The 27704-nt window shown below is 41.8% G+C and overlaps 1 protein-coding gene and 1 long non-coding RNA gene across 26 annotated transcripts in view; both read left to right on the plus strand.

The window, feature by feature from the left end:
• Nucleotides 1-27704, plus strand: part of MAGI1 (membrane associated guanylate kinase, WW and PDZ domain containing 1) — a 617182-nt gene that overhangs the window by 44161 nt on the left and 545317 nt on the right. The gene's annotated exons all lie outside the window — the stretch shown is intronic.
• Nucleotides 3296-15499, plus strand: LOC125965597 (uncharacterized). The gene is made up of 2 exons (XR_007479669.1): nt 3296-8236; nt 8464-15499. It is a non-coding gene; the product is annotated as an uncharacterized LOC125965597 (long non-coding RNA).

Raw genomic sequence — 27704 nt, forward strand, 5'->3', positions numbered from 1 at the left:
AAGTAATGAATATTAAAGTAAAAGTGCTACGTACAGGCAGACAAGATACACTATTACTACACAATTAATTTTTTTAAAAAATAAATTTATTTATTTATTTTTGGTTGTGTTGGGTGTTTGTTGCTGCGTGCGGGCTGTCTCTAGTTGCGGCAAGCAGGGGCTACTCTTCGTTGCTGTGCGCGGGCTTCTCATTGCGGTGGCTTCTCTTTGTCGCGGAGCACGGGCTCTAGGAGCACAGGCTTACTAGTTGTGGCGCACGGGCTTAGTTGCTCCGCGGCATGTGGGATCTTCCCAGACCGGGGCACGAACCCGTGTCCCCTGCATCGGCAGGCGGATTCTTAACCACTGCGCCACCAGGGAAATCCCCTACACAATTAATTTTGATCACAAGGCTTTTCACTGTTTTTGGCTCAGTACCAACTGTATTCAATCCATGTATTTTATTATGAGAATGAAGGATATCACTCAAGGACCTAGGGAAGGAGAGCAAATACTTGTCCTAAATTATTATGGACTGAATGTCAGTGTCAGGACATTGGTGAGGTACTGTTGCCTTAACCGTGGAACTGGCTGTTTTATTCAAGAAAGGGAAAGCGAGCTGACATTCATTAAGTGCCTCTTATATGTCAGTGTGCGAACCGCCTTCTGTGTGTTATTTCATTTAATCCTCTTACAACTTCCTGGAGATTTTGGGAGATCAATTCACTTGCCCATGATCAAATCCCACATCTCTCTGGCACCTAAACCCGTCTATGCCATCATCCTGCACACTTCTTTCTCATGCCACTGGGATTTATTTTTTAAACCAATATCATCAGGAGATTTAGGGAAGAATCTAAGCAAGAAAAGAGTCCAAGTCAAAACACATATTTGATCGATCAGAGCAAAGTCTTAAATGTAATAGTGGTTGGTAAATATTTGAATTTCATTGCATCAGAAGCAGGCCAAGGAGACAGTCTGCTAGGACTGAGCTCATGTGAGCTATTTTTTCATTTTCCTGGGAATGAGAAAAAGTGATGTCTAGTTCTGCATTTCCAACACCTACGTTTCATAAATACACTGAAGCTGTAGAGAAACATTTATAATGCCATTGAAGAACACTAAAACACATATTTGAAGCAGAAGTTCTCAAGTATGAGTCACTTGGAAACCACCTTCACGATTTTCCCCCTATTCACATACTATTACTGTACAATTGACCTGTTTTTCTGTAACTGATTCACTTTTAAAGAATTAGATGTATTTTAGGAGCGAGCTTTTTTTTTAAATCAATCTATTTATTTATTTATTTTTGGCTACGTTGGGTCTTCGTAGCTGCGCGTGGGTTTTCTCTAGTTGCGGCGAGCGGGGGCTACTCTTCATTGCAGTGCACAGGCTTCTCATTGCGGTGGCTTCTCTTGTTGCGGAGCACGGGCTCTAGACGTGTGGGCTTCAGTAGTTGTGGTGCACGGGCTCAGTAGTTGTGGCTCGTGGGTTCTAGAGCACAGGCTCAGTAGTGTGGCACATGGGCTTAGTTGCTCTGCGGTATGTGGGATCTTCCTGGACCAGGGCTTGAACCCATGTCCCCTGCATTGGCAGGCAGATTCTTAACCACTGCACCACCAGGGAAGTCCAGGAGAAAGCTTTATATCGTAGTCATAAGTGGAAACCTGCACTATTTGCTATGAATATAACCTACCATAAATACAATCTTCTGAACCTGAGTCCTGTTGTCCATTCATTAAAGGGTGCAATTAACCAGTGTAAGGTGGGGAAAAAAAACCCTATAGTTCCAAACTGTGGCCTTCTGAGATCCAGAATCTGAAGGATTGAAAGAGAATTAGGAAATAACTTTCTCAAAATGTGATTCACTCTTACTTATTTCTGTGTCTGTATGCCATTGGAATTCTCCTGCCCATTGGCAGATATGACTGAAGATAAGTAAGTTTTCATGGTTGGAATTCTTTTCTAGAGTCATCCCTGAGCATGTGGTTTAGTTTATAACACGTCGACTTTGGGAACATTATATTATACTGAGTTCAAGTTCATCATTTACCCTGTGTGAGGAGGCAGACTGCCTCAAAGGAACATAGCACCATGGCAGGAGCTGAATTTGAAGCTTGCATGTGCCTGAGAATGGCTTGTCAGCTATGCTCAGATGGTTTTAGAAGCTTCAGCTAAGTAAGGAGAGTCTCCCTTACCCCGGGGGCCATTCTCTGGCAGGCTGCCATAGTAGGTGGCATCTTCCTCAAGGGACTTGTAGATCTTTCTAAGGGAACTAGCCTGAGCAGTTGATTTAGATGTTGGTCTTCCATCAGTAACCTCCTTAATCTTTAGCTTTTCCATTTCTGCCCATGGTGGAATGCTTACTGAAACCCTAGCAGGTGTTTATAGTACTTGGAGCAAGAGAGAGAACTGAGAACTTGACTTCCTTTTCCTGCACTTTGTCATGATTCACTGTTTTTTTTTTTAAAGTCTTTATTGAATTTGTTACAACATTGCTTCTGTTCTATGTTTCGGTTTTTTGGCCCCGAGGCATGTGGGATCTTAGCTCCCCAACCAGGGATTGAGCCTGCACCCCCTGCATTGGAAGGCGAAGTCTTAACCACTGGACCGTTAGGGAAGTCTCATGTCATGGTTCGCTCTTGTTAACTCCTTCTGCCTCTTCCCTGCCTTCTGCCGGTTCTTCCTCTCCTCCTCCTGTGTCTGCTTTTCCCTCTCTCCTTTCTCTCTAAGACCCCTCTTCCCCAGCTTTTTTTTTTTTTTTTTTTTTTTTTGCGGTACGCGGGCCTCTCACTGTTGTGGCCTCTCGCGTTGCGGAGCACAGGCTCCGGATGCAAAGGCTCAGCGGCCATGGCTAACGGGCCCAGCCGCTCCGCAGCATATGGGATATTCCCAGACCGGGGCACAAACCCGTGCCCCCTGCACCGGCAGGCGGACCCTCAACCACTGCGCCATCAGGGAAGCCCCTTCCCCAGCTTTTATCATTGAAGATCTAGACTTCAGTCATACTTGAACCACCTTCATAATTTCTTCATATCTGTCTACCACCTGTACAGTTTTTTACTTATATTTTTCTTTCGGTCAGAAACTTTTCAAATGATAGTCTGTAAAAGTCTGTAAAATCATTGGTTTTATACGACTACTAATGTTTCCTAAATATTCATTAAAATGAACACACAACTGTTAACATTAAAAATTTTTTTTAAATTTTTTATCTTTTTCCTGGTATGACAAAATCATTTCACCTACCATCCTTGCCCATGTCCTTTGGGTACCAAGCTCTGACCCATAGCAATGGTTTTCAGCTGAAGTATTATATTAGATTCATGTGGGAAGATATTAAAAAAAAAAAAAAACCACTGAGTGACTTCCCTGGTGGTCCAGTGGTCAAGACTCTGCGCTTCTGCTGTAGGGGGCGTAGGTTTGATCCCTGGTGGAGAGAACTAAGATCCCACATGCTGCGTGGCATGGCCAAACAAACAAACAAAAAACGATATCCCAGGCTTCATCAGTTAAGTCAGAACTTCTGGGAACGGGATACAGGTAAAGAGAGTTTTTCAAAAATGTTTCTCGGGTGAGTCTAGTGTGCAGCTGAAATTGAAAACCACTGAGCCTAGAATAGGGTCAAATAGTCTTACTGTCTTTAGTCTCTACCTGTTTTAATCCATGTTTTACATTATTTTTATGTTAATCTTCTTAAAACTGTGATTTTCGAAGACTTATTGGTTATACAGAAACAGTTACAGTGCTGTGAATAGTATCTGCAAAGGGAACATTTTAGGTATATAATTTTGTGATACTGGAGTGAAAGTGAGCAAACTTGGGTTCTAGGCTCAGTTCTGCCACTTTTTAACTTGGGGATTGTAGGCAAATGGCTACATCTTTCTGAGCTTTGGTTATGTCAGTGGTCACATGGAGAGACTCATCACTACCATGTGTATCTCGCAGCTCAGTAAGGGTCAAATGAGAAAAATGCATTTTTAAAAAACGCCACCAACTGTCTTAAGGGTATCATGGCGCATTACTATTATTAATTAACAAGTCTGGGGGAAGATAAAAAATAGGATAGAAGAGTATGAGGAAAAATATTTCACATTAGTGGTGGTGATTTTAAAAAAAGACTTCATGCTAATTATAATTATAGAACCTATCCTATATTTTTGCTCTTGGACTACTCACACTCTTCGAAATGCAACAGCTGGGCTCGTCTTAATGCTTGAAATGAACAGTGGCTGCTAATTACAACGAAAATAAAATACACAGTCTGGTCTGATTTTGGCATCTCGAAGTTAGACTCCCTTTCACTGTATCTCATTGTGTTTGTTTTTGCTGCAGTGTGTTAGCTCTGGATTTGCCCTCATTTGTGGTGGAGTCTTGGAAGTTGCATGTTTCCCCATTGGTGGTAGAAATCTTGCTTTGCTCTGGAAGATGGCCCAGATGGAGGGGTGTGGGTGAAGGGAAACATCTACCCTTACCATCTCCCAGTGGACTTAGGGGTGCTGTGTGGATTCCTCCTTTACGAGGGACAGTTTTTAACATTGTCAAGAGCAGAATTTTGCCTGGTTTAACCTTCAACTTGAAAATCGCTGGCCTCCCTGGCTTCTGGGAACCATAGGCTGAAAAACATTGGATCTCACAGACAAACTAGTACCTTGAATTTCAGGACAAGTGGACATTTAAGTGACTTGGAGAGGCTCCCGAATATTTCCATTACCTACTGGCGTAATGGAAATATTTTTTGATTGGAATGTCGTAAGTCCCCACTAATAAGCTCCAAAAAATTGGGAAGATTTTTGTTTTTCAAATTTTAAAAAAAGTATTCGGATAATAACTTACACCTGTCTTATATTTTCAGTGCATTTTCAGATCCCCACTCTCATTTTAGCCTTGTAACACTATGAGGTAATCAGGAAAGGCATCATCCTCATTTGACAGAAGTAAATGGTGGTGACAGTTAAAATCCAGCTTTAAATAAGCTGGAGTCAGAGGTAAGTGTTTTGAATTCTGACTTCTGCCACTTAGTAGCTGTGTTGCCCTGGGCAAATTACTTAGCCTCTCTGAGCCACATTTTCATGGACTGTAAGAATAGAGTACCTGGGTGTATGAAGAATTAAAGGATAACATGTGGGGATCCTTGTAACTTAGCAAAGAATTTCTAATTAGTAGCTAAGTTTCACACTGGTTAATTGTAGGGTGTAGGTCAGAGAACTAGTTTGTACACAGGTGTCCTGATGTGTGCTACTGAGGAAGGAGCATTGGCCTGAAAGTTTACTTATTAGTGCTGACCAGGCCACGGATCATCCACGTGCTCTAGAGCTTACCCTGTCCTATGTTTATACTATTTACATTTAAATAATTACAATTAAATGAATAGCAATTAAACAACATCATACGTTTAATGCCAGAGTTACACTAGCCTCATTTCAAGAGCTCAGTATCCATTGTGGCTGGTGGTTCCTGTAATTGGATAACTCAGCTGTCGAACATTTTGGTCATCCCTGTAAGTGCTGTTGGACAGTGTTGCTGCAGCAGGTAATGAACCTTATGGTCCCCAGTTTGCATTTTGCGGATTTGGTAGAATGCAGCCATCAGGAGTAGATCTTTGGAGTTACACTGTCTTCTGGTTCTCATCCTGGTTTCTCCTTCTTGTCAGTTATCTGACTGTGTGGACAAACTGCTTATCCTCTTTGAGCTTCAGGGTGATCATCTGTAAAATCGGGATCGTCATAGCCCCCTTACAGACTTCTTGTAAATATTATAGGAGATGTTGTATATACTAAGAGCTCAAAAGATGGCCTATATGTATTTACATGAAGCTCAGCACTTGCTTGCCCAGGTCTTGTAAGTGGGGGCCTCTAGCTGCCTTCAGAGCTCAAGTTCTTTAAACAGCACTGCAGTGCAGCACCTTCTGACCTTGTAGGAGTGGACATCTTAATTATGGGACTTAAAATAGTAGAGGGATATTTTCCTTGCAGTGCCGTTTTGGCTGCAGCTGGGTTTAGTCTGAAGACAAGTGCCTGCGCCTCTTGGCCCAGGCCCCTGGGCATCTGGCCCTTTCCTAGTGGCTCTGCGAAGAGCTCTTGACTTAGGGAGAGGGTTTCCATGACCTCTTCAGCCTGAGATTGGCTTGAGGTTCCATTCCCACCCTTTCCTTATCTCTGGGGCTAAACTTGGGCAGGCTGTGTGTGCTCCTTGTCTTGTGCTAGATTTTCCTATGCAAGGTGCAGCTTCCAGAATAAAGGCAGATCCTTGTTCTGTTAACCTTTCTCCTCACCAGCAACACACTTCATTCCAAGTCCTGGGCAGAGGTGGAGAGACACTTGGGTACTTTCCACCATGCGTTCATAAAGGGAATACATGCCAAACACAGCTATAAAAATGATGGTGTATTTTAAATATTTATGCCTAATAAATCAGTGCTCTTACTGCATACAAAATAGCCATGTGGAGTGACTGCCATTATTAGATGATTATGGTTTCATAAAAGATATTAATTACTGATGTCTCGGAGGATGTGTGGTCTGGTAATGGGGCTTCTGTGTAAAGTTGTAGTGATAGTGGTATAATTTCATTCCAATCAGTACCTTATAGTCACGTATATCTAAGCTCACTATGAGACAGTGCTGGAAGGCTGAATTTGAAGCCCTCTGTGACTAAGAGACCTTGGGACTAAAAGCTCTCAAAAGCTCTTATGATAGCCCTGGGAGGGCACAGTCTAGCCTATAAAAATTAAAAAACAATTTTTTTTTAACAGCAAGGAACGTGGATATTTTAATGCATAGGGATTCTTAGAGGAGAGGAAAGATCCAGGCTACCTCATAAAGGAGAACTTGTTTGCTTTCTGACATAAATATTTGCTTTTCTTTTCTCTATTATGTGGACTTACTGTTTATTTCTCTCATCTTGCTTTCTACTTCAATAGTTCCTGATTTATGGACCATTGCTTACTTGTGTTCCCCTGTGAAGCTGTGAAATTAAATGAAGTTCTTTTATCCAAATAATGCGAAGTACAGTGTGGTTCTCTGAGGTCTCTGTGAAGTGACTTTATTTGTTTTTTGTTTTTTTTGCGGTACGCGGGCCTCTCACTGTTGTGGCCTCCCCCGTTGCGGAGCACAGGCTCCGGACGCGCAGGCTCAGCGGCTATGGCTCACGGGCCCAGCCGCTCCGCGGCGTGTGGGATCTTCCCAGACCGGGGCACGAACCCGCGTCCCCTGCATCGGCAGGCGGACTCTCAACCACTGCACCACCAGGGAAGCCCCTGTGAAGTGACTTTAAAACAACTGGCGAGCATGGCAGCTCTGGGCTTTTCTGTCCTTTAAAATTTGCTCACATAATTGGGATTAAAAGAACTGGAACCGATGGGAATTCCCTGGCAGTCCAGTGGGGAGGACTCCACGCTCTCACTGCCGAGGGTGCAGGGTCAGTCCCTGGTTGGGGAACTAAGATCCCACAAGCTGAGTGGTGTGACCAAAAAAATAAAATAAGATAACTGGAACTGACAACAAGATTTAGATAGCCTGATTCCAAATTTGAGTGCTTTTCTCTAAGTACATTTTCTTTTTAGATAAATATTATGTTTTTTAAAAAAACAAATTGAAGTGTTCGGTGGCCAGCGTTTTAAATAAATCATTTATCTGCCCCTCCATTTCCCCCTCTTCCTCTCAATTATCCTCTCATTATTCACTCACACCCTCACTCATTCCATCACTCAGCACTCCTAGAGTGGACAGAAACATTAGTTGGGAGCAGCTACTTTCTGGTAACTTTGCCAGATTACTTAACCTCACTGTGTCTTAGTTTTCCAGATTTGTAAAATGGGAATAATGATGTTACTAGCCCCAGAAGGTAAGTACCATAGGTACAGTTTATAAATTGGTGGGAGGTTTGAATGAGTTAATGCATATAAAGTACCTGGCACCCAGGAAGTCCTCAGTACATTGTCATTAATATTGCGTTTTTTTGATGTTTTTATTATTAGTCATCATTATCCTTTAATTCACTTGCTCCCTCAATCATTCAATAACTGGATGCCTTCAAAGGCAATGTGCTAGATATTAACGGAAAGATGTGGTTTTGCATTCATGGATTCTTGAAACTAATATTTATTTAAAAAAAATTCTGTTTATACTGGGAAGGGAATTCTTAATGGAATTGTGATGGCCAATCTGCATGTTTGTATCTCCCTCCCCCTTTTAAATATACAAATATAATGCCATTATATATTTTTCAAAATATAAAACCATTTTTTTTTGTTGTTTTTTTTTTTTGTGGTATGCGGTCCTCTCACTGTTGTGGCCTCTCCCGTTGCGGAGCACAGGCTCTGGACGCGCAGGCTTAGCGGCCATGGCTCACGGGCCCAGCCGCTCCGCGGCATGTGGGATCCTCCCGGACCGGGGCACGAACCCTTGTCCCCTGCATCGGTAGGCGGACTCTCAACCCCTGCGCCACTAGGGAAGCCCTATAAAACCATTTTATTCGCAGATTAATGTTGTGCTACGGAGAGGAGGGGAGATTTTACCTTTGTTTTGCTTTGGAGCAACTTGACGTTCTACCTGAGTCCAGTTTTTTGTAGTAGCCCTTGCAATCCACTTTTGGTACTGATGGCAACCCCGTTTCCTCATTTATTGAACATGTATGTGAGCCTTTTGTAAGACTGTTAGCCTCTCGAGTTCTGTGATAAATTAGTAGCCATCCTCTGGCCCTGAGCATGTAACTAGAAGCATCCTGAGTATTGGATGGAGTTTGCAGTGTTTTAGGAACATGTGAGAGGTTGTTCTTAACATCATCTGAGTAGGGGGTGGCAGGTCAAGGACTTGCAGGAAATAGCATTTAAGCTGAGACCTTGTTCATGAATTCAGTCTCTTCTAAGAAGGGCCAAAGTGATCACAGTGGCCTATTTGGTAGCCTGATCATTTTGGTCATATGCAGGGATATTGTCAGTGGCTAGTTGGAGCTAGTTGGTATCCAGGCTCTTCCTTGTTGGAAATGTACGTGGTAAACAATTGGGAAAAGTTGGAAATGCCTATCTACCTGTCTTGGTCTCACTGAAAATTCTTTACATTTGCCATTCCGAAAAGTTCGATGAGATTGAAGGTTATAGAAGTGAGTACAAGACTAATAGACTGTGTAAAGGATGAATCCCTTGCCTTTTTCCCCCTGGTACTTTGAGAGTCTAAAATAAACTTCATTTCCAGTATTGGATTGTTTATTTACTAACCACCTTTTTGGAGGAAATGTCATATTGTCCCAGAACAATAGGGCTCTGATTTCAGACAGTGATTTGGGATAGACCCAATTTGGCTCAAGTTTTTTGCATCTGTGAGTTCAGGTGAAAAGGCTAGTGGTGTTGCAGAAAATCCAGGAGAACTGGAAATGGAAAACTAAAACAAAATTATTGTCCATTTTTAACCTACACCATGACTCAATTTAGAACCATAAGTCAAGAAGGATGTATTGTATTAAATGCTGCAGAGTTCTACCCTAGTTGATAGATTCCCTATCCTTCATTGGCTTTTGGATAACCAACTCAAGGGCAAGGGTTTAGGATTGGGGTAGCAAATAGGTTAGGTCTTGTTTCCTCAAGCCCATGGCAGACACAGCTGATCAATCTTAGCACCTTCTCCCACCAAAACGTAGTTGTGTTGGCAGAGTTATTCTCAAGTTATGAAAATTGGTACATGAAATGAAACGTGTGTTATTCATGATAATATGACATGATTTTTTTTGATGTGTCCCAGATTTTACCCATATTAACTTTAAAGAAAGATTGGCTTATCTTAGAAGAAGAGTTAATATTTGCAGAGATCCTTAGGTTCAGTTGAAGAAATAGGTTCTATAAATACATTTACAACCTATACGAATTTTATCCATGGATGAGTTCGGGTGTGCACCTGGATTTGTCTCTTGCATCTGAATCAGGGCCAACCTCTCTGCTCTACTAGAAGTATGTAATTAAGGTAAAGGGATTTGAACAGGCCAGCCAGTCCTAAAATTAGCTCTTGCTTTGATGTTCCCCAGGTGCAAATGCACACATCCCTGTTCCTTTCACCCTCGATGCACTTAATCTCGTTTTCTAAGGCTTGTGCATGCCTTACCAAGGTTGTGGAAAGTTTGGCTTTGGCTCTTATTGGGGAACTGAGATTGTTTTCTCTTGTGGTTCATTAATCATATTTGAAACATCACTTGGAACCTGAGAAGCTTGTTTGTCTAAATATTCTTTTTTTTTTTGCCGTACGCGGGCCTCTCACTGTTGTGGCCTCTCTCGTTGCGGAGCACAGGCTCCGGATGCACAGGCTCAGCAGCCATGGCTCACGGGCCCAGCCGCTCCGCGGCCTGTGGGATCTTCCCGGACGGGGGCACGAACCCGCGTCCCCTGCATCGTCAGGCGGACTCTCAATCACTGTGCCACCAGTGAAGCCCTGTCTAAATATTCTTTTAAGGAGAAGTCTTACATTGCTTGTATTTCGTTTGTTATAGTCCAATAGTCTTCTTTCAAGCTTTTTTGGGCTGATATGTTGAGAAGTATGTTGTATTCCTCGGTTGTCCTTTCTTTTAAGTGAAGATAGACAGTGCAATTAAGGAAGGGGTTTTAAGCTTGCCTGTCAAGGGGTACCAGTATAGCTACAAATTTCCCACCGGCTGCTTTGGGAGTGAAGCCCTTGGACTCCCTGCATCTTTGGGCAAGTTACGTAACCTGTTTTGAGTAAAATGGAGATAATAACAGTACCTACCTCTTAGGGTTGTTACGAGGATTAAATCAAATGACATAACAGAGATGAGTAAGTGAACTGGCACGTGAAACTTACTTAAGATGTAAACAGTTACTCCACAGAGATGGGCTGCCAGGGCAGGGACTTGGATGAGGCACTCACCTTGGCTGTAAAATTTAAGGGGTGCCAAAACCTCAATAACCAAGGTAAATAATAGTGAATGTAATAGTTCAAAAATCGGAATTAATGAAAAAATTTATGAAAGACAAAATATTAAAATTTAAGATAAGCTCAGGATCTGACCCTGCACTCGGACGCCCCATCCTCAGTCTTCTAACCTGCCTCTAGCCCTGGCAGTTGCTCAGGGGTGCTCTCACCCAGGGCCAAGGGCTCAGCAGCTCTGTCAGGAATGGTGATCCGTTGTACTGACCCAGTTTGCAGGCCAGTTCTTCTTGAGTCATCAGCACATATTTTCAAGATGACTCTCTAAACCCAGGGGTGGGTGCAGCTGAATCCTGCAATATTGCTGAGCTCATAGTTTATAAGGAGACTCACTTTGTATCCTTGGTCACATAGCCTGGTGCTAGAACCGTCTGAGCGATGCTGCCACAGACCTTGGAGTAATTGGCATGTCCTGTTATCACATATGGTATTCACTCTTAATGAGTTCCTTTGGGCCCCACATCATCAAGTGTATCAATGCAGCTCTTCTTTAGAGAGATGAGGTATAGGTCCCAGGTCCTACTGCTGGCCTGCGTTCTGCAAACAAAATGAGGAACAGGGAGAGAGAAAGAAGATTCCAGAAGAGGCATCAATTTTTGCTCATCATTCTCTGGGTATTTTACGGCTGTAGTAAAACAGAGATGCTGCCGTTCAATTCCCTGAAGTGAAAACAGTTAAGAGTTTTACAAGCACATCCCCAAAGAAGCTAATCGAGGTTTTCTGGGGTTGCTGGGCTACGTTGCTTTGAGGAAAAATAGCACAACCCTGAAGAGGAAGAATAGCTGAAACCACCATCCCAGTGAGCTTTCAGCCAACTGCTCCTGAAGGAAACCGAACGTAACCGCTACGAAGGTTTTTGTTGGATGGTAATTTGATTAAGCAGCAGGCTACTTCCCAGGCTTGGGAATGTGATCTCTTGAAGATAGAAATATTATGGTCCACATAGAAGCTGGAGGAGTAGCAAGGGCTTGTAGGCTGAGGTTGTGCCTTGTTTGATAAATTACTGTTAAAAAAAAAAAAATTGGACTGGGCTTTTAATGTTCAATTCTTATGTATTGTTCCAGAGATGTTGAGATCTCTATGTATTGGCTGTGGCAGAAAACAAAACAAACAAACAAACAGAAAAAACAAAACAAAAAGCTGGGTGTTCTCTCTAACTTGACTCCTTTTTCTGGAATTAAAAAAAAGTGAGTGAGTAAAGTGGATATTTAGTCTCTCTGGATGAAGGAAGAGATGCTTCCTGTATCCTTAAAATTGTTGCCCTGTGATTGAAGAAATGTAGAGCTGAGTTACCCATGTCATATGATTTCAGATTACACCTGGCAGTGAAGAAGCTGAGCCCACCGGTGGAGGTTGGTAGTATCTGGGGTGATGGGGGAGGAAATTGACCTGGGGTAGGATATGCGTTAGATCCCTTCATTTAACCCTTTCTTCCCAGCATCCAGCAGTAAGCAGAACAGAGATCTCTGCTCTGATGGGGAGGCACAGGATGTGGTGGTTAAGAGTATGGATTCTAGAGCCACACGCTTCTGGATTTGAATCCTAGCTTTACTACTGAGTAGCGGTGTGTCCTGGACAAGTCATTTAACCTCTGTGTGCTTGGTGTTCCCATTTGTGAGACGAGGATAAACGTATTAGCTGCCTTATCTGGTTGTTGAGAGAACTCAGGTACATAGAACTCTGCCTGGCACCTAGTGAGTTTTATATACAACATCAGCCTTAGTTTTTTATCAGCTTCTCTTATTAGACAACTTGCGGCTTTACGTGTACCCATATGACAGGTAATAGGCAGGTTAATGAATAAATGTAGACAAAAATAACAGCTAATGATAAGAGATAATGGGAGAAGCAATATTAGATTGGCTGGTCGGGGATGGCTTCTCTGAGAAGTTGATATTTGAGACAGGACCTGGATTCTGAGGAGTTGGCCTCTTGATGATCTGGGGGCAGAGGGAGCAGCGCCAACAAAGGCCCTGAGACAGAAAAGAACTTAGTGAGCCTGAGGAAGAGCTAAAAGACCAGTGTGACTCTAGTGCCATACAGATGAACGATGGCTCAAACACGAGGTAGCGGCCATTTCATGTAGAGCTTTGTAGACCGTGGAGGTGAACTTGGATTTTATTGTGAGGATATTGTAAGGTGGATGTTGTAGTGAGCAGTGACGTGATCTGGTTTTGGAAAAGCTACCCTGGAACCTGTACCTAAGTGTGCTCTCAGGATAAAGTCAAGTGGAGTTGCCCACGGGTTGAAGGTGACAATGACACTGGCAGTGATGTTGACACCCTTACAGGCATGCCATTGGGTGGGGAAGGAGACCCCAGGGTTAGATTCTATGATGACCTCTGGTCTCCTTTCCAACACTGAGTTGCTTAAAGTACAAATTAAATGGAAGGAGACCCCGTAACACCACCATCTTTTATAAATAGATATTGAGCATAACTAAAAAAGCCCAGGGTTAAGTGCTTTAATTGACATTTTGGTTTCCTGAAATTAAAATTTGAATGATTGCCTTCTGGAGTGGTTTCCTTTTCTTATTAACTTGAAATATTCTGACGATTTCTGCTTGAAAATACCTGTAAGAGATGCTGCTGAGAATGAAGGTGTTCTTTGAAGATGCCTTCTGCCTGTTGTTGCTTTTGAACAAAGCAAGTGTGAAAGTGTGTAATTTGAATTAGGGCAGGTAATAAAGCTTCTACTAATTTAGTATCACGACTTCTAATGCTTTTCTTGGTTTACCTGTCCTTTAAGGTAAGTGCGTTTTGATTGACTGTTATATGTAACTGAGTTTGGTTCAAAAGACGAACAGAATCAAATGCAAGAGTAATTAACTCTAGAACATGATCAGAAATGTTTTACCATCAATAAACTCAATGGTGAGAAAGGACTTTTATATCTTTTTTTTTTAATTGAAGCATATAATTGATTTACAATGTGGTGTTTCAGGTGTACAGCAAAGTGATTCAGTTATACATATAATACAATACAATACAATACAATATAATAGTATGTGTATAACTTTTTCAGATTCTTTCCATTATGCGTTATTACAAGATATTGAATATAGTTCCCTGTGCTATACAGTAGGATCTTGTTGTTTATCTATTTTATATATAGTGGTGTGTATCTGTTAATCCCAAACTCCCCATTTATAGTCCCACCCCCTTTCTCCTTGGGTTACCATAAGTTTGTTTTCTATGTCTGTGAGTCTGTTTCTGTTTTGTAAATAAGTTCATTTGTATCATTTTTTTTTCAAGTCCACATATAATTGACATCATATGATATTTGTCTTTCTCTCTCTGAGAAACCTGAGAAAAGTCTTATAAATAAATTTTGCATGGCCTGTATTTTAACACTCCCACCTCACTTTGTTTAAAAAATAGTCACGTACAATAATTTCCATCATTTGAAGGTGTTGACGATGATTTGCTTTACTTGTGAATATCTTACGACTCAAAAGCTTTTATAATATCATCTAGTGTCACAGGCTGGCTAGGGAGGGGCAGCAAGGGGTGATAACTCACAGAAAGAAAACACAACTGAGGTTACCAAATGCTTCTGGCTTTTTCAGCACTTGGAGTAGAACTTTGATGAAACATTTTCAAAGGGCAATTCTGAAGGTACCAGGATGGGAAACTGCCCTTTGGGAGAGGGACCCTCTCCATCATTCAGCGGCAACTGAGTGCAGCCTGGCATTTGTTTCTCCTTAATTCCATATTAAAAAAAAAAAAAAGATTTAAAGTACTTTGTATTAATATATGCTGGCCACTGCCACCATCCTCTGGAAACATTTAAAAAGAGGAAGAATGTGCCATATAAGGATACTCGGGGGCTTGATCCAGTCACAGAAGAGCTCAAAAACAAGGGTCAACATCTGTCAGTTATGACTTAATTTTAGTTCAAGTCTGAGTGACATTTGATTCCAGACAAAGAAATAAGAGGGAAACTGGTGCAAAGCTTTTGGTGATGTACAAGCCATCTTCCAATTCAGACTTGGGTAATAAGGCATTCTAGAAAAGTGTTTCCTTCTATTTTATGCCTTACATAAAATGTAATGTGTTTATACAAGGGCTAGAAACACCAGCCTATTTTGTGGTCTAAACTGTTTTTCATTTAGATCTAACCTGTGCTCCAGAAAGAGTGGGATGTGATTTTGGCAATTTGCCTTCTTGGCACTGATGTATTTGCTGAGTTAAGTTCTGAATTTTTAGAGTGAAAACCACTATTGCCATGAGTTAGAGGTTAGACAGCAGGAGTATTTCAGTCATTTTTGGATCAGGAAGAAAATCAAAGTTGACATTTACCATAGATAGTTACTTTTTCTTCTTTATAGATATTTCCTTTTTTTATCTTTGCAACACAACGTGAATGATTGTATAAGCTTTTGAAACTGTGCAAAAATAATTCTGCCTCGGGCTTCCCTGGTGGCGCAGTGGTTGAGAGTGTGCCTGCTGATGCAGGGGACACGGGTTCGTGCCCCGGTCCGGGAAGATCCCACATGCCGCAGAGCGGCTGGGCCCGTGAGCCATGGCAGCTGAGCCTGCGCGTCCGGAGCCTGTGTTCTGCAACGGGAGAGGCCACAACAGTGAGCGGGAGAGGCCACAACAGTGAGAGGCCCGCGTACCGCAAAAAAAAAAAAAAAAATCTGCCTCTGATGCTGTGTTAATTTGTCAATGTCTGAGCTTGGCTCCAGGATTTAGAAGATTTGATGATCTCAAACTTTATAGCCTCTAAATGTCCCCCAGTGATTCCTGGTATTCACACCCTTGTGCAGGACTGGTCTGTGTGACCACTAGCAGAAGTGATGGTATGTCTTTATAAAAGTCTGCTTTCTTTCCTGAACATTCTTTCTCTTTTCCTGTCTCTTGGATCCCTCACTCTGGGGAAATCCATGTTGTGAGCAGCCCTATGGAGAGGCCCATGTGGTGAGGAACATGGAAACAGCCATATGAGTGCTCTTGGAAGAGTATCTCCAGACCTAGTCAAGCTGCAGATGACTGCAGTTCCACTAATGCTTTGACTACAAGGGTGTGAGAGATCCTGACGCAGAACACCCAGCTAAGCCATCCTGACCCACAGAAACGGTGAGATAATAAAGGTTTCTTGTTTGAAGCTAACATGTTTGGGGTAATTTGTTACACAACAATAGATAACAAATACAGTCTGATAATATAAGATTGGTTAATTTATCCACCCACCATCTACCCATCTACCCATCCATTCATCCATCCATCCTACTCTCCATGCTTTCAACAAATATTTGAGGACTTACTCTGTCCTGGGAACTGTGCTCGGTGATTAAAAGCTAAAATGAATGCCACATCCATGTTCTCAAGGAGCAAAATATCTAGTTTTCCCCATTAAAGCCATACTTGAATTCTACCTTTTCACTTTATTAGGGTTAAATTAGACTTTGAAAAGTGAACAAATATGTAAAGAAAATTCTTGTTTTTCTCTGTCTTTCCTTTTTTATGTTCTTTATCCTACTTCAAAACAGATAACAATAAACATTAATTTAAATAATATTTGGTTTATATTATAAAAATGAATTTTAGATGATATTAATACAAAATATATTGTATGGCATCAGTATTTATAAGTTGTATATAATGCTTTAATTGAATTCTTGATATTAATTGTTTATAATTTCCCCTGATTATATGAATTGTTCCCAAAATGAAAAGTTACTAAGGGATTTCAAGAAGAAAATCTGATTTGAGCCAAATTAATACATAATAGTAAATACTAATATTGATTGGAGTGCTTTCTCTGTGCCAGATTCCATGCTAAGTAATTTAGGTATATAACTTCTATTAATCCTCACAAGGTATTATAATTATTATCCCTATTTTATGAATAATGAAACTAAGATTTAGAACAGTTAATTAGCACAAAGTCCAAAAAGTAAGTAAGGAGGTGACTTTCAAACCCAGGTCTCAAGATCTTAGCTACCCTGCTATACATAGATGTATGTGCTTGTGAACTGATACACAGTGCCATGCTACATGTTTCAGGAGTTTATAGTTTTATCCAGATACTCTCAGTTGTCCTGCTTGCTATGTGTAAACAGACCCCTTAAAGCATGATTTGGCCAAACTTGTATCAGAATTTCATGGGGGCTGCAATAGTCAGAACTTTAAATGGAGGTTTCTTATCAAATCCTGTGCAACCCAGAGGAACTCTTTGGTACTTCCTTCGTAAAGGTGCTGAAGTTGGGAAGAAAAAAAAAGAGAGAGAGAGAACATACCAGATTAGAGGTTTCAGGAAAACTTTATCTCATTAAATTTTGATCACTGTGAAGAGAGGGGGCTGAGATGAGTCAACTAATGTCTCCTGGAAGAGAACAAGCCCCCTTACCTTTTGTCTTCAGAAAGCTGTGTCTGTCACCCACCTGTTGGGCAGTGCACTAGGGAAGTCCTTCAGAGATCAGGACTTGAATTAATTGGCCCTGGCTTTAATCCAAGCACCACTCTACCAGGTGTATGACCTCCGTAAGATGCCTAAGCATTTTTGAGTATATTTTCCCATATGTAAAATTAGAATTATATTAGCGTATTTTTATGTTGTTCTGAGGTCTGAGTAAATGCATATATGTGCTTAATAAATGTTGACTGTTAATAGTTGAATATAGGGTCACTTTTCTTGCTTTTTTTTTTTTTTTTTTTTTCCTTTCTCCCCCTCTTCATCATCCTTATCATTAGCAGGCTTCAGAGGTATCATCATGATTTTAGCAGGAATACACGAGATTATAGGCTGGATAGAAACTTCAAATAAAAATTAGGGAATGAAATGGTTCCAGCCAAGTGAAGGTCAGATGGTGCTGACTGCCCAGGAGGTTACATAATAGAAGCTAAGTTAAAAGAAACATCTTTAGTTCATTTACAATTTAAATAAAAGAAGAAACATATGCATATGACAATACACTTAGGGCAATGGAATGTTACTGCATCAGGAAATGTTTAAAATTGACAGCAACCCTCCCCAAAACTAAAAACCCCCAAAAAATAAAAATAGAATTGCCAGCAAAGTTTCATCTTTTGATGAACATCTTTCTAAAGTATTTATAGGCTATGCTCCTTTTTACATTAGTTAACATTTTCAATGTAAAACAATGACTTTCTGTCACAAATCCCTCTTTTAATGGTTTTCTCCTTTCTACTTTTTTCACTGCTGCTAGTGTGTTTTTCTCTTACCTGCTATCTTATGTCTCTGTCAGTTTTCCAAATGAGAAATGGGTACTGCTTTGCTATGTGATGTGGCAGAATTGGGGACCGGCTAGAAGCCTGCACGGATGGAGGGGTGTGCTTGAGAAAACCTTGATTTAATACCTTCTCTCTCATGCCCTAGAAATCAGTCTTTTCCCAGGTGCTGTTCCTCTCATTCCCTGGATAGAATCTTTTTCCATTCGCCCTTGGATTTTTCTTCTGCTCCTTCTTGCTCAGTGCAGCATGATTATTTATTTATTTTTAAAATTAATTAATTTATTATTTGGCTGTGTTGGGTCTTTGTTGCTGTGCATGGGCTTTCTCTAGTTGTGAGCGGGGGCTACTCTTCGTTGCGGGGCGCGGGCTTCTCACTGCGGTGGCTTCTCGTTGTGGAGCACGGGCTCTAGGCGCGCGGGCTTCAGTAGTTGTGGCTTGCGGGCTCTAGAGTGCAGGCTCAGTAGTTGTGGCGCACAGGTTTAGTTGCTCTGCGGCATGTGGGATCTTCCCAGACCAGGTCTTGAACCCGTGTCCCCTGCCTTGGCAGGCGGATTCCTCACCACTGCGCCATCACGGAAGTCCATCAGCATGATTATTGAATGTGCCCAAGGGTGGGCTTGAGGCCTAGCAGGCTAAGACGTTTGCCCCTTGGGAAGAAAAATAATCCAAACCGTTCCTCCTCCTTTGCTCACTTGGTGCAGAGCTGAAGGGAGGCTGGGGTAGGACGTGGAGCTCTTGAGAGCCCAGAGAAGCACATCAGGAAGAAACCGGGAAACTTCCTCCCAGCAAGATGCAGGGAGGCATCTGTGTTGTGGAAGCGATGGTGTTTTGAAGTTGGCTTCACTGATCTTTGTGGATGATGACAGGGCTCCTGTGAGCCCTCTGATTGTTCATGGTTTGGTTTCTTTGACTTGCGTCAAAACATGTGCTTGACTTGGATGCGAATTTTATTTCCTCTGTGGGAGAGGGGTCTCAGATTGTAGAGTCTGTTGGCTGCCAGCTTGGAGTGACTGCCAGGGACTGCTGAAAGAGAAATGTTTAAAGGAGAATGCTGAATGAGGCTTGAAGTGCTTCAGGGAGCATTTCAAATTGGATCCTTTTTGAATCAGATGGTCTTCTGGGATGATAATGCATTATGAGAGGTGCCAGAATTCGTTTTCTTCAGGTTTAACACCTCTTAATACCATAAGCCACGGGGCCTTAAGGAATGAAGCACAACTCTAGATTGGACTCACCTTCTTCAAGGCTCTGAGGCCTGGTGGGCCTCCTAAATATTAATTTATAAAAGTTTATAGTTCAGGGCATGATATTTAAAAGAACGGATATACGTATAATTCTGGAATCCAACTCTTCCTAAGCACCCTTGTGGCAAGTACTCAGTAACTCTATGATGATTCTCTTGGTGGCAAAGCCATGACCATTGAAACCCATTGTATCAGGTAGCTCTTGCTGTAAACATGCTGTGTAACAAACTGCCCCCACACCCCATAGACTACAACAACAGCATGTCTTTCTCTCAGTCACAGGTTGGTGAAGTGGCTTTATGTCAGGCTGTGAGTTGGTTGGTCTTGGCTCCAGAGTATGGGGTTGAGTTGGGGTCTGTTCTATTTATTTTCTTTTTCTTCTTTCACAAGCAGCTGTCGTGGCATTTTCTTCTCATGGTGTATCACCAGAGTGTGAGAAGGCAAGCCAGACTACCAAAGCACATTGGAAGCCTCTGTTTGTGTCATGTCATCCTGGGAACATTCCATTGGCCAAAGCAGATTGCATGGTCAAACTCGACATTAGTGTTGCAAGGGAAATATACTCCATCCATATTAGAGAAAACTACAAAGTTACATGGCAAAGGGCATAGGTGTATAATTTTAATACAGAGGCAGCATGAAGAATCATGAGGCATGCTTCAGTCCACCATACTGTATTAAGCTTTGTAGGTCCGTCCGTCCATCCATCCATCCATCCATCCATCCATCCATCCATCCATCCTCCATCCTTCTCTTTCTTTTGTGGTAAAATGTACAAAAATCTACTAGTTCTTTCTGTGGCATTAACTACATTCACATTGTTGTGCAACCATTACCATCATCCATCCCCTGAACTTTTCATCTTCCGCAGCTGAAAGTCTGCACCCGTTAAACACAAACACCACATTTTTTTCTCCCTCCCAGCCCCCGGCAACTTCCCTTCTACATAATGTCTTTATGAATTTGACTATTCTAGGAATCTCATAAGAGTAGAATCATATAATATTTATTATTTTGTGACTGGCTTATTTTACTTAGCATAATGTGTTCAAGATTAATCCATGTTGTAGCATGTTCCTTTCTTTTTAGGGCTGAATAGTATACGTACACCATATTTTGTTTATCCAGTCATAGTTCAGTGGACACTTGGTTTACTTCCATTTTCCTGATTCTTTGTCACTGATTTTCCATTTTCTCTATGGCTGGAGTCATCTGACTTTGCCTAAAAATTCTTTTCACTCCAGACCCTGTGTTCAGTCTTGTCCATTCATTTATTCATTAGTTCAACAACTACTTATTAAGCACTTAGTATGTGCCAGCAGCTTTCCTTAAGGACCCTGAAATTTCTCAATACATAGAGTTGTGCTTTCCTGTTTGGTAACCACTAGTGACATGTGGCTACTTAAATATAAATCAGAGTGAAACGAAATTTATTTATTTATTTATTTATTGACCGTGCCTTGTGGCTTGTGGGATCTTAGTTCCCCGACCAGGGATCAAACCCAGGCCCTCGGTAATGAGAGTGCAGAGTCCTAACCACTGGACCACCAGGGAATTCTTGAAACAAAATTTTATAATGTACTTCTTGATTTGCAGTAGCTGCATTTCAAATGATTAATAGCCACATGTGGCTAGGGACTACTGTATTGAATGGTGCAGAAATAAAACATGGCTATCATGGCAGAAGGTTCTACTGGACAGAACCGACTTAGGGGGTTTAGGGGAAGCCATATAGCAGTTGTGGAGCAACAACTCTCTCCTTCTGAAAACTTTCTTCTTAAATCACAAGCCTGTTAAGGTCACCTTGTGAGTGCAAGGTGGCCATAATTTATTTGTCCAGGTCTGCGCAACGAGCGAGCCAATCAGAGCCCTTCCTCAGCACTTTGGAAGGTAAACTGAACAAGGAATTCAGATTTCTCTAGGTCAGCCCCAGGAGGCATTTGGCAGTCTGGAAACAGTTTTGATTGTCACAGCTGCAGGGAGAGGGAGGTGCTATTGGCCTCTCATCTAGAGGGTGGAGGCCAGGGATGCTGGTAAACCTCCTACAATGAGCAGGGCCGTCCCGGCACCACAAAACGGTGGCCCCAAATGCTAATAATTCCAAAGTAGAGATGTGTTCCTGCTTCTGGTGAATTGTTTCCAGATAAGAACCAGGATCTGAGAGCTATGTTTCCCGGCATGTAGAAGAAGCTGGTGTCAGTGAGAGAGAATGTAGCCACAGAATTGGGGACTCCTGACCGGGGGTCCAGCCTCCAGTTTCCTCGTTCCTGAGACCAGCCTCTGTCCCTCATTGGGGTTCTGTGAAGGACCTCAGTATTAGAAAACTTTTCTGTTTCACGTGATTACTTTGAGTTGAGTTCTTAGCCTTTTGCTACACGTTCCTTCCTTGTTTTAGTTCCACCCCTGTGTAAATTGGATATTCCATTTAAGGCCGTCCTGTGAAATGTCTACACAGAGTAGGCATTCAGCGCAGTAAGCTCATGGAGACGTTTTAACTACATTCCAAATGGACTATCACGTGTATGGACTGAAAGACCTGTATGTACTTAAAAAGGGACCTACGATTTTTTTAAAGAACACTTGAGTTTTAATCACTTGGAAATGGTACGAATGAACACGATTTTCCAAAATCAACAGCCCAAGACTTTGATTTTGTCACTGAAGAAATCCTTGACAGAATGTCCATGGGAGGAACACATTTTTGTGCTGGAGATTTTAATCAAGAACAGTTAATTGTACATATACAAACGTTCTTTTTTTTTTTTTTTTTTGCGGTACGCGGGCCTCTCACTGTTGTGGCCTCTCCTGTTGCGGAGCACAGGCTCCGGACGCACAGGCTCAGCGGCCATGGCTCACGGGCCCAGCCGCTCCGCGGCATGTGGGACCCTCCCGGACCGGGGCACGAACCCGCGTCCCCTGCATCGGCAGGCGGACTCTCAACCACTGCGCCACCAGGGAAGCCCCAAACGTTCTTTTTTGTATTCTTTTCCATTTATCCCTTTGCTGTACAGCAGAAATTAATACAACATTATAAATCAACCCAACTTCAATTAAAAAAAAAAGATTACACAAAACCAAAGTCACAAGGTTTCAAACAAAAAAAAAAAGAGCAGTTAATGCAAATGAAAGTGACTAAAGTCATACAAATTTATTTTAAGATATGCCACTAATTGTCACAGCCCCTAGGGAAAATAATTTAGTACAAATTCACAAACAAAAACAGTAAATATATTGTGAGCCTATATAAAAGAGCCTTTTAATGGTCTGATTTAAAATATCTGCATATGTATTTACTTTTATTTAAAATGAACGAGGAATGTAGATGTGGAGTAAAAAATTCAAACAGTACAAAAAGGTATATGGAGTGAAAGGTCTCTGACCTCTGTCTTCTCCAATTTTCTCCCAGGTCTAACTACCCTTGATGGTTTCTTGTTCTAGAAATTGCTTATATTATATAAGGATATTCTTTCTCCTCTTCCCTCCTTTAATAAGAATAAATAGAAAAAATATAGATAGAAACGAGAGTATGTATATATGTATGTGTGCTACACACACACACACACACACACACACACACACACACACACACTCTGTATTTTTGGATGGTTTGTATGTTTCAGGCTCTGTTCCTTATTTTTTTCAGTTAATATTTATAACTCTTCCTTGGAGCTATTTTTCCATCAGTACTGAGATTGGCTTCATTCTTTTCAATGACTTGGAGTTCGCTTTTGTGTCAGTGTTCCATACATAATTCACTGAACCAGTCCCCTGCTGATGTGCATTACAGTCCTTTCCAACCTTTTGTTTTTAACAAGTAATGCTGCAATGAGTAATATATTTTTGTATCTTGATCTTTATGCATATACAATTGTATTTATAAAATAAAATGCCAGTAGTGTATTTTCTGGTTCAAAAGGTAGGTACATTTTATGTTTCTATGACATATTGCCAAAATCCCCTTTTAAAAAGATGCACCAGGGCTTGGCTTCCCTGGTGGCGCAGTGGTTGGGAGTCCGCCTGCCGATGCAGGGGACCCGGGTTCGTGCCCCATTCCGGGAGGATCCCACATGCCACGGAGCGGCTGGAGCCTGTGCGTCCGGAGCCTGTGCTCCGCGACGGGAGAGGCCACAACAGTGAGAGGCCCGTGTACCACAAAAAAAAAAAAGCACCATTTTTAATATGTACCTTGACCTACTGTTTATGGACATGCCTAAAATTTCATTCTCCTATTTCGTTACAATCTTTTCCGCCCCATTTCTCTCTCCAAACCCCCTTCCTGTCCCCGGACACAGTCTAGAAGTTGGGAGGCCTTCAATTGAACGGTTTATCTCATTGAAGTATATAGAACACAAATCACAGGAGCTTTCTTTTTTTTCTTTTTTTTTTAACATCTTTATTGGGGTATAATTGCTTTACAGTGGTGTGTTAGTTTCTGCTTTATAACAAAGTGAATCAGTTATACATATACATATGTTCCCATATCTCTTCCCTCTTGCATCTCCCTCCCTCCCACACTCCCTATCCCACCCCTCCAGGCGGTCACAAAGCACCGAGCTGATCTCCCTGTGCTATGCAGCTGCTTCCCACTAGCTATGTACCTTACGTTTGGTAGTGTATATATGTCCATGCCTCTCTCTCGCTTTGTCACAGCTCACCCTTCCCCCTCCCCATATCCTCAAGTCCGTTCTCTAGTAGGTCTGTGTCTTTATTCCTGTCTTACCCCTAGGTTCTTCATGACTTTTTTTTTCTTAAATTCCATATATATGTGTTAGCATACGGTATTTGTCTGTCTTTCTCTTTCTGACTTACTTCGCTCTGTGTGACAGACTCTAGGTCTATCCACCTCATTACAAATAGCTCAATTTCGTTTCTTTTTATGGCTGAGAATATTCCATTGTATATATGTGCCACATCTTCTTTATCCATTCATCCGATGATGGGCACTTAGGTTGTTTCCATCTCCGGGCTGTTGTAAATAGAGCTGCAATGAACATTTTGGTACATGACTCTTTTTGAATAGGAGCTTTCTTGAAAGATACAAACCTGTCCCCTTTTGTGAGCACTGGTCAAATTTCTTCCCTCGCTGGGGTAGGCAGTGCTGCTGAACACCCGACCCCCTTCCCCTTTATTTGCTGTCTCAGCCTCATCTGGGTGAAATCCCTTTCCTCACTCTTTCTGCTGTTCGTTCTCTTGGGAGGCTTTTAAGAGCTGGTACTCATCTCTAGCACCCAAAAAGTCAAAATCCGTTCACTTGTCTTGGTTGCTTGCCAATACTTAAAGATAGGCATGGTTGGACCACTGCATTATTTGCCATTTCGGAAGAAACCATGTATGTTTGCATGTACAGTGTCAAGAAATGATTTCCAGATGACTGCTTTGGCCTGGCATCTCCATTAACGCTTTCAGTGGGGAGATGGTTTCTCCAGCTAAGCTGGCAGAGGACCAAGGTTTCCATCCCCCCAGCTCCTCTGTCTTTCTCAGCCTTCCACCCCAGTTGGGGTTACCTGTAACTTGATTCTTTGGCCTATGAAATTGAACAGGGACACTTAAAAAAAAAAAATCCTTTCACCATGACATTATTGGCAAATGCTCTTTTCAGTGTTCTTCCATTTTTGAGCAGGAAACAGCATACTGGGCTTTCCCTTGCTCTCCTTCCAATATTTTATTGTGAAAGGTTTTAAACATACAGCAAAGTTGTAAGAATTTTATAGCGAACAGTCATATGTCTGCTAATAGATTCTGCCATAAACATTTTACTATACTTGTTTTATTGAATAGCTATCTCCCCATTCATCATTTGGGGCTCTTTTAGTGATATCTCTGGCATTTCAGAGGCATCATGGCACGAGGGTGGTTTGGAGGGTGAGCTGTGGAGCCTGAGTTTGAATCCTGACTCTGCTGTTTGAACCCTGTGATCTTGGGCAGGTCACTAAACCTCTTTGTTGCCTCTGTTCTCATCTGCAAAATGGAAATAATAATAGTGTGTACTTCAGGGGCTTTGTGAGATTAACTGAATCAGTACATGTCCAGCATTTGGAACAGAGTATACAATATATTAGTCATTTAATACATGCCATAAAGTGCTAAATTAATTTTAATTTCCTGGATTAAAAAAAAAACTAATAGATTTCCTGGATTTTAGGGAGGAGCAACTGTGTGTCTGGTACTGGGCCAGACATTGTATGTACATTGCCTCATTTGATCCTCAAAATAATATTAAACAGATTATCCCATTTGCGGATGAGTAAACTGAGGCCAGTAAATGGCAGGAATGGGATTTAATCACAAATCTATCCTACTCTAATGGCATAATCTCTAGGCTTTGCCCTTTCTTTTTAAATCATGAGATGGAGAAATTGCTGGATTATATAAGGTGGCAGAAATATCTATGGTTGGGGAAAAAAACCTTCCTCTGAACTCCGGGAAACAGGTACAAGTACCCAAGGTTTTACCACTTTGGTGTGACCTCGAGCTGTTGAAGGTCAGTCTTGTAAAAGAAAGAACTTGCTATTTTTTTGTGTGTCTTGTTAAAATTCTTTTCTTCCCATTAGCATTTCCAGTTCTGGGTCTTCCTGCTGTCTGGTGTGCTGGCTGACCTCGCTGGGTAGGAATTACCTTAGGGTGTTTTGGCGTGCCATCATTTGTCAACTGTTTAACTTCTCACATGCTAGACATAACTCCAATTTGCTGTCCAAAATCTTCTGTGGAAAGAAGGGCAGCAAATAGAAGTAAATGTGACAGTTGACTTTCTAACAGACCTGGATGTTTGGAGGAGAAGCTTTGCCCTAGTTGGTCACTTGAGGGTGAAAGTTGTGGCCTTGATAGCATCTCTGTCTTGGAAAGGAAGTCTGCAGTAAGCTGTGTTATGCGCATACCTTAGGCAGTGAAGAGGAGATTGAAATAAAGCCTCGGCTTTTGTCTTCTTACTGGAGTTCCTGCTGCCATTCAGATTCAATCCTTTCCCCCTTTCCCCTTAATTCTAGGTGCTAATATGTCTTTAATATCCTTTAACATTTGCTAATCTCCCTTTCTAATTGAGAGGCCATGGTTTTTAATGCCATCATTTTGCCTTGTTTGTATTTGCTTTTGGAGTTATTTATTTTTATGGCAACTGATTCTATAAGTTTGCTTTCCACTTAAAATACATTTAATTATATAAAAAGAAGCATTTTTTTTTTAAAGCTAACATGGGATAGTAAAATGGTACTCAGTTGTGGCAAAAGTCGTGAGAATGGGTATGCAAATGATGGCATTTAAAAAATATTAATTAATTAATTACGTTTTGGCTGCATTGGGTCTTCATTGCTGCATGCGGGCTTTCTCTAGTTGTGCCGAGTTGGGGCTACTCTGCGTTGCGGTGTGCGGGCTTCTCATTGCGATGGCTTGTCCTGTTTTGGAGCCCGGGCTCTAGGCGTGCTGCTTCAGTAGTTGTGGCACGCAGGCTCAGTAGTTGTGGCTCGCGGGCTCTAGAGCGCAAGCTCATTAGTTGCGGCACACGGGCTTAGTTGCTCCGTGGCATGTGGGATCTTCCTGGACCAGGGCTCGAACCTGTGTCCCTTGCATTGGCAGGCGGATTCTTAACCACTGTGCCACCATGGAAGCCCAATGGTGGCATTTTTAAAAAACACTAACTGATCCTCAGTGTTGTCTGTCTTGTCTCCTTTGACAGTAGATGCTCTGGGCTTAGGGGATATTTATCAGAAAGTTGCATCTGTTTTGAAGACGCTCAGTAGAAATCCTTTATACCCTACATCTGTTTCTTGGCTAAGAAAGTATATGCAGTAGGTTTTGGCCTCTGAAAGGTTTCAGAGTAAGACTAATTATAATTATGCCTTGGGGCATTGGGCAAGCATGCATATTTTCATGAGACAGCCCTTGGTATCATTGGCACCTAGAGTAGGTGAGTTGGATGCTGATTTTTCAACTTCTTGAAACTCTTCGCATTTCTTATGTGTCTGGACACCAGGAAATGGGTACTGTATGTCTGTTAGTCTTGGGGTGACTTCATAAGGCAGAGGACCGTCAAAAAGGGGTATCCTCAGAAAGTGCCCTGAAAGTGAATCGAGGATAAGCCTGAGGTTTGGCATGATTCTTAGCGATTCTGTGAAGGTAAAGGTGTGCAGCTGCTCACAAAATCTCTCTGAGCTGGTGCTAAATCACCTGAAGTTTGGAAAGGAGGGAAGGTAAGGGCAAGATCTAACCTCGGAAGGAGAAGCCGATGCTCACTGGTAAGAGCTTGTTCCAATTCATGGACCTTGAGAATGGGAGCAAATGAAAGAGAGAAAAAGAGATTGATTGAATGATTGATTGGTTGGGAGCGATTGGGAGATTTTTAGGTATATAAAGGG

The sequence above is a fragment of the Orcinus orca genome, chromosome 10 (genome assembly GCF_937001465.1).
Source record: "Orcinus orca chromosome 10, mOrcOrc1.1, whole genome shotgun sequence".
In the NCBI taxonomy this organism is placed as follows: Eukaryota; Metazoa; Chordata; class Mammalia; order Artiodactyla; family Delphinidae; genus Orcinus; species Orcinus orca.